General features: G+C 31.3%; 1 long non-coding RNA gene across 1 annotated transcript; it reads right to left on the reverse strand.

Moving 5' to 3' along the window:
- Window positions 1–516: 516 nt before the first annotated feature.
- On the reverse strand, window positions 517–6,807 carry LOC11430641 (uncharacterized). The gene is made up of 3 exons (XR_005645749.1): window positions 6,698–6,807; window positions 6,491–6,571; window positions 517–634 (listed from the first exon to the last, which is right to left on the reverse strand). It is a non-coding gene; the product is annotated as an uncharacterized lncRNA (long non-coding RNA).
- Between the last annotated feature and the right edge of the window lie 559 nt (window positions 6,808–7,366).

A 7,366-nucleotide genomic window follows, 5' to 3' on the forward strand; every position in this document is an offset into this window, starting at 1 on the left:
ACGTAAAAATATAATATTTTCTCTTTCATTAATTATCTTTTCTTAATCTGTTTTTGTCATGATAAGGTACACTACTTCTACGCTTGATCTTTTAACTATACACTACTAAAAAAAGAAAAATTAGTGAGGGATATTTAGTGAAGGAAAACATAAAATCCCTCTCTAATTCCGTCACTAAATTTTGCGATCAAGGAATTTATGAAGAATTTCATTTTTTCGATCACTAATTTCGCTCGCTAATTTTGCTTTTTCTAATAGTGTATATTTTACTTCTTATTCCTCCATGATATAAAATTACCTTCAATAAGGACACAATACAAATAAATGGATTTTCTATATGATGGTGAACCTGCTCAATAACATATGAGGAACCAACATATTCGATGCTACCCATGTCTTCATAAAGTAATCATTTAATTGGTCCACTCTTGATATACATAAGAATGTGAATCATATCATTCCAATGACTATCATAAAACTATCGAATCTAGTTCAAGTAGAAGTTTTATATAAGACTCACATTGGAAAGATGTTATTTCTTGTGCTAGATTCTCAGTGTGAGAGAGAAGCTGTCCGATGGAAATTCCAATGCAACTCATGCCAATTTGTGACATTGATCTTGAATCTGTATTTTCTGGTTTATTAAAAGAAAAATAAATATTAATAAGATATAAAAAAAAAAAAAACTCTTATGTATTATGTCATAATGCAAACAAAAGACGGTACAAAAGTATCTAATTGATATATAATCATGACATGCCTCAAACATTATGTTAAAATCAAAACTTGCTTGTACTTGTTTTTTCCTTCAATCAATAAATATTCTTTGGCAGTTAAATAAAAGTATCTCAACATTTCTTAAGCTATATGTGATGTTAATATCACATAATGTTTTTTCTTAATATTTTTTTTTTTCCTTCTACTTTTCATCTATGTTGAGAAATGATTCAAAATTGTGATGCTGTGAAAGCTTAAAATCGTGGCGCGATTTTCAGAGGCATGGCGCGATTTTGCTGGCAGAATGGATGGTTTCTGCTGAAGCAAATTGTTGCACGATTTTGTGCAGCGTGACACGATTTCTAGATAAGGCCATTGTACATTGGGACATACACAATGAACCGTGGTGTGATTTTGGCTGGCGCGACGCGATTTTGACAGATCTGTCACACTGTTTAAGCACTTTATGACCCATTTGTTAAAAAAAGCTTGGTGAATCTCATGGAAACCAAAGGATGGAACTTTTAGGGTTTTAGATACTAAAGGTTGAGGGTCTTTGGGTGAGGTTCAAAGCTTCAAGATGTAAATCTTGGAGAACCAAAAGAGGGGGCTCTTGGGAAAAAGGGTTGGTGCCTTTTGGGAAGATTCATGGGGTTGGAAAACACATGAGTGAAGAGTCTTTTGTGAGCAACTTGGGTGAGTCTTATGAAACCAAAAGAGAAGATCCTTAGTGAAATCAAATGCTAAGGGTTGGTTCTCTTTTGGGGGTTAGATTCTAGAGTTGGGAAACAATTGTAAACACCTTGGGAGTGTGAAAATCATGAGTGTCTTGCTTATTGGTGAGATTGGGAAAATGGGTAGAAATTAGGTTTGTTCTTTGTGAGCTTGTTGAAGCTAATTTATTGTAACTCATTTGTATCTCTTTGTAAGAACTCATTGATAGTGGATTGGAGAGATCAATCTCTCTTCCAGAGTAGGTCATTGTTGGACCGAACTAGGTGAACATTTCTTGGTGTTGTTATCTTTTCTTTACTCTCTTTATCTTGTTTATTCTTTGGTTAGATTGTGGTTTTGTTATGCACTTGGTTTCTAGATTAGATCTAGATTGTTGTTGTTGCTTGTGGTTTATTCCTTGGTTGTTTATTGCCATTGATACTTGCTCCACAAATTTAAATTTCATTGGTGTGAGGTTTGAAATTTGAGACCGAATTCACAACAATCTATTTATAAATGATCGATCATAATTAGGATCTAAGACTCCTTGGTGACACTCTATGCTACAGCACCACTGTGGTTAGTTGAGTAAACTTTTCCATTAAATATCCACAATGATAGTTTAATAAATTTTAATTTTAATTTACATTTAAAAAATTAATTATATTTAATTTAACTAACTTCCCTAATCGTTACAAATTTATACTTTTTAAAAGTAATTTAGTGATTATAATTTCATATTTTAAGATGAATAAATAAGGATATGAGATTCAACATCTGACTTCAGCATATTACTATATCCCTATCAATCAAAAGATCTTTTTTCTCTCTTTTCATTGGTCAAAATCAATGGAGAGAGAAAAAAGAAGAGAGAGAATAAGAGTATAATGTGAATATGAGAAAGAGAATTGTCAAAAAATTGTCATAAAATGGTTGTACAAATATCATTTCTCTAGGAAAAATATCCTTACAACCTAGCTGGACCCCATGAAAGTTGCATGGATAAGATGTACTAAACATTACTATGTCTACCCTTTCCCTAGGTGTCGGCAATGCTATTATATACCAATGGCAATAAGGGATGTGCATGGTTTTATAATCCAAATCGAATTGAAACACAATAATGATTTCATAGTCATTAAAATCGCTTTAGGAAAGAATCAATTAATTTTAGGGAACTTGGTTGATCCATTGTGTACATTGAAAAATGATATTTATACAACTATTTTATGATAATTTTTGAACAACTCTCTTTTCATACGTATTTATTCTCTTTCTTTGTTTTTCTCTTTCTATTGTTGTTGATCAATAGGAAGAGAGAAAGAAAATGGTTGTCACAAATGTTATCACTATTATCACTAAATGGTTAACAACTCTCTCATACTCACATATGTTTATGGTTTAACAACAAACATGATGTAATTTTAGGTGAACGGCTTTGTACATACTCTCTCCGGTCATATTTATAAGAAAAAAAATATATTTTTTAGATTCAGTCAACATTTAATGTATTAATGTATTTGGTCTATATATAGACCAAATATATTAAATATCGAATGAACCTAAAAAACACTTTTTTTGTTAATAAATGTGACGGAGGGAGTATTTTTTTGTGGTAGTCGGTGTTTGAATCTTAGATTTTACATTTATTATACACTGCCTCTACTAACTGAACTAAGCTCACGAGAATACGGAGGAAGTATTTTGCTAACTAGCTTGCATTTAGTAAAATCTTGCTTATAAAAAAAATGCAATTATTCTTTGAAAAAAAAATGCAATTATGAACCAGTTTAATATTACGATTTGGTTTTAAAGTTAGTTTTAACACTCTTTCTATTTTTATCCGTGTCCCCTCTAGATTCTTTATTGCCACCGTTGCACCACCGGTCTATTACGTGATGATTGTTTTTGAAGATACGTTGATGATATTTTGCTAGGTCATGTCAAGACACTTGTTATAAACATTTTTATGACACTTGTCGACACTTGATATGCCACCATGTTGATGATTTTATTATTGCCACTACTACATTACTGATCATTCTCAAGATAAATTATTTTTAAATTTCTTAACAATAGCCAAATTTTCCAACTCTCAGATAGAGTTTGTTAGGCGATAAGCTAACGTGGTAGGTCATACTCTCATTAGAGAGGCCACATTATTAGCTAGTTCAGTAGTTTATTATGTTATACCCAATTGTATTGAATCTTCGATTATAAATGAAATGTTATAAGCACCTTTTCTTAAAATAAAATAAAAAGCCATAAAGACTAGGCATGACAATAAAACCCATATATGTGGGTACCTGTCCGATTCAAACTCAATTTGACGGGTTTTTCCGCTTTGATCGGGTTTGGGTATGAGTTTGAGTTTTTTCCAATTTCAAAACACGGGTACGTGACAGGTAATAGGGAGATATGTACCCACCCCAAACTCGTACTCAAACTCGTCCGGAATGTAGAAAATCAATTTATTACCCATTTTATATAAATAGAAACTAAAACTCTGAATCATTTCACCCACACAGTTAGAGTTTCAGTTTTTTAGATGACATCCACTTATTATAGTTCTCTCTTTTCTCCTTCTATATCTCACACTCTCGGTCTCTGTCTTCTCCATCACCATAGCCATTGATCGTCATCATCTCTTTGTTGGATAATGCATTACAACAATGCGCTCGAGGTTGAAAAATACTTTTATTTTTATTAATAAAAAAATATATCCATTGTGGGGATGGGGCGGGGATACCCGAACTCGTCGGGATGAGGATGAGATTCAATTTCTCATCCCCGTTGGGTATAGATAGGGTAATATGTAACTATATGAGGATAGGGTATGAGAACGGGAAGGTAAAACTCGTCCACACCCCACCCTATTGCCATGCCTAATAAAGACAACTTATTAGCATTTCTTAGAGAAAAAAAAGCTTATTAGCATTTTCTTTTCTTTATTTCATTAAGTTGTTGTTTGTCCTTTGAACAATGAACCCTATAACAATTGAGGACTCCACTTGTATACCATTAAATTCGAAATATCCTTAAGATTGGTCAATTCAATGGTGACACATAAGTCAATTCAATAATTTTCTCTCTTTCTCTTTGACATATTTTTATGTTTAAAAGAAGGGTCTTGCTAATCAGTTCCCTCAAGGTAATGGTTAAGGAATCTTCAAATAAAAATTTTGTCTTGAAAATATAAGATGTTAATTTTGATCAAGCAATGATCACACAATTTTTTGATGAGAACTTACTTGTTTTAGATGTTTAACCAATATACTTGGGGTACTGGTTATCATTCTCTTTAAAAGAATTGTATTCTCATGTGTCACATTTGAATTGACCAATGTCAAGTGACGATATATCACACAAGTGCAACCCAACGATTGGTTTGAAAAAATGGAAAATGTGAGTGTGAGCCGAAAGGTTAGATTGAATATTGACTTATTTGTTTGATGTGATTGTGATTAGTTTGTTCTAATTTAATTAGCAAATATTAAAGATTAAATAATTGTAGTGCGTTATTGGCTTTGTTGATTGAAATTAGACGTAAAACCAAACCAAACCAAGCCTTTCCTCTCTTTATATGAGGTTTTTGAATTTATTTTTTCTTTCTTGCTAAAAAAGTGTTGAAATATACATGACATATTTTTGCTAAAATGTACCATTGAAAATTATAGTCAATGAAATTCTAAATCATGATTAGTTGAGTTTAATTGATGATTAATGAGTTGTCCCATCTTGTTATATTTATTAATCATCTTTTGCATCGTGCTAATAAAATAATCCCTAATTTTTATCAATTGATAAATTAATTTGTAGTATATAATTTTTTTTTTTACCGAGCTTGGTAACGCAAATTTATAACCTAAATAAAAATATTAAAATGTTAAAAGTTCTTTGACGTATACCAAAAGAAAAATCTGTACATTATAAAGTGTTAACCAAAATAATCCTTCTATATGCTTTTATAGTTAGAATCTATCAGGTGACATGTTAATAGTAAATGTGGTCCCTCCACTTTGTTATGACATTAATGGTCTCACACCTAAGTAAAATTTGTCTATGAAATTTTGATCTTTCAATGACTAATTTGGCAATAATTTGGTACATGCACAATTGCAATTAGTGATAATTTGTCATTGAAATAACCTTGATGTCACAGACAAACTAGTCCGTAATAAATTGACATTGATTTAAGATCAACATGCAATATAATATGTCCAATTCGTATATCACATAATAACCTCTAACTATAGGAGTTAACGAATATACCATTTTGACCGTCATTTTACATTCTAGGAGTTGTATTTGCAATTTCGTTCCAACAAATTAATAACAAGGAAATAGTAACAAATTTTTCCTATGAAGACAAGTTAAAAGAAACTTAAGAAGTAATTTTGAAGGTATGATCAATTTAACTCTAGAACACAAGAACATTTAGAAATCAATTATCTATACTTTCATAATTACTTTTATCTTTCTTATAATCTTGTAACCTATGAAGCACAGACACGGAAACTTGCAACCTATGAAGCCTAGACACGAACACTGACACGTCAATACTGTTAATAATTTGAGAAAATCACATAATTCAATGTAAATGATGAAGAATAGAACACAAATAAGAATAAAAGTAAAATAAAAAGATGGAATTGGGAAAAGGAATGGTAAAGAAGGCGTCACAATCACTTCTAATCCAAGAAGGAATGCTAAACGAGTTCTAATCCAAGAACTCAAAGAGGAGAAAAATTTCACTCAAAGTACACATATGTGTTGGTGTTGTGTCGATGTCGGATACAAAACGTTTCAATCCTGAGACACGATTAATTCAAAAAGTGTATCTGCTAGATAGCTTGCAAACAAATAAATAAGAGGGAATCTCACAAATGAAATGAGGTGGGGCACATTGGTGAAATATAGGCGTGGTCTATATTGTTAGGCATTTTTAGATGAATGTACAAAGCCGCAACACCATCCACAAAGAATATAATATGTACCACATGTATGTCAAACTATGATATGATTTATTAAATTCACATAGATAAGTAAAAATGAATACCTTGTCCTTTCCACTTTTTAAAGTCCTTTCGCAGTATATCCCCAACTTGCAGTGAAGATAGGTCGTGCATTTTGTACCTTACTACAAAAAATCACATCATGTAAATAATTAAACCTAGTAAAAAACAATACAAAGTTTAATCCTAGTTTGATAGAACTTTACATGTGCTATAAAACTATTTTGGTAAAGAAATGGTGTGGGACATACATAATTGATAGAGACCATTGCATCCATAACGACCAGCCCCATTGATCAATAATGAAGTTACATACTTATCTTTGGACGTGCAATGTGGGTCCCTCAGATTTGCAGTGTCCAATAGAATGCCTGCTAACTGCAAATCATTTATAAACATCACATGCATGCAATTTGGAAATAGAAATTCTTTTTAGGAAAATGCTTGGAACATTCGTGAAAAAGTTTAAGAAAATTTAGTTTTAAAGATTCTACATTAACACATTAAAACAATAAAAAATAATATATAAAATTTATCAATTACTCTTATTTACATTTTTAAATCCTTAACAAGTATTATTTTAAGAATATTTGTTAGTGACCCAACAAAATTTAGTGGTGTGAAATTGTAACTAAATTTTTAGATATTTAATAAATAATTCATATTTATTGTTGTTATTAATATGAGTTCGATAACTACTTACTAACACCTCTCGAGAAGAAGAATAAACAACTAACAATATTCAAAGTTAAAAATTATAAAAGTTCTTTCGACCTTTTCGTTGGCGGAGATTCTCGCCAGTTGAATTTTTGAAATTCTGTTGTTAATCGTATTAAATCCCGCTTGTTCAGTTGAAAAAGTAGACATTTGCATTTTGGTGGTCGCTTAGTTCTTCTAAAGTTTGTCCTGGCCTTGCTCCC

The sequence above is a fragment of the Medicago truncatula genome, chromosome 4 (assembly GCF_003473485.1).
Source record: "Medicago truncatula cultivar Jemalong A17 chromosome 4, MtrunA17r5.0-ANR, whole genome shotgun sequence".
Taxonomy (NCBI): Eukaryota; Viridiplantae; Streptophyta; class Magnoliopsida; order Fabales; family Fabaceae; genus Medicago; species Medicago truncatula.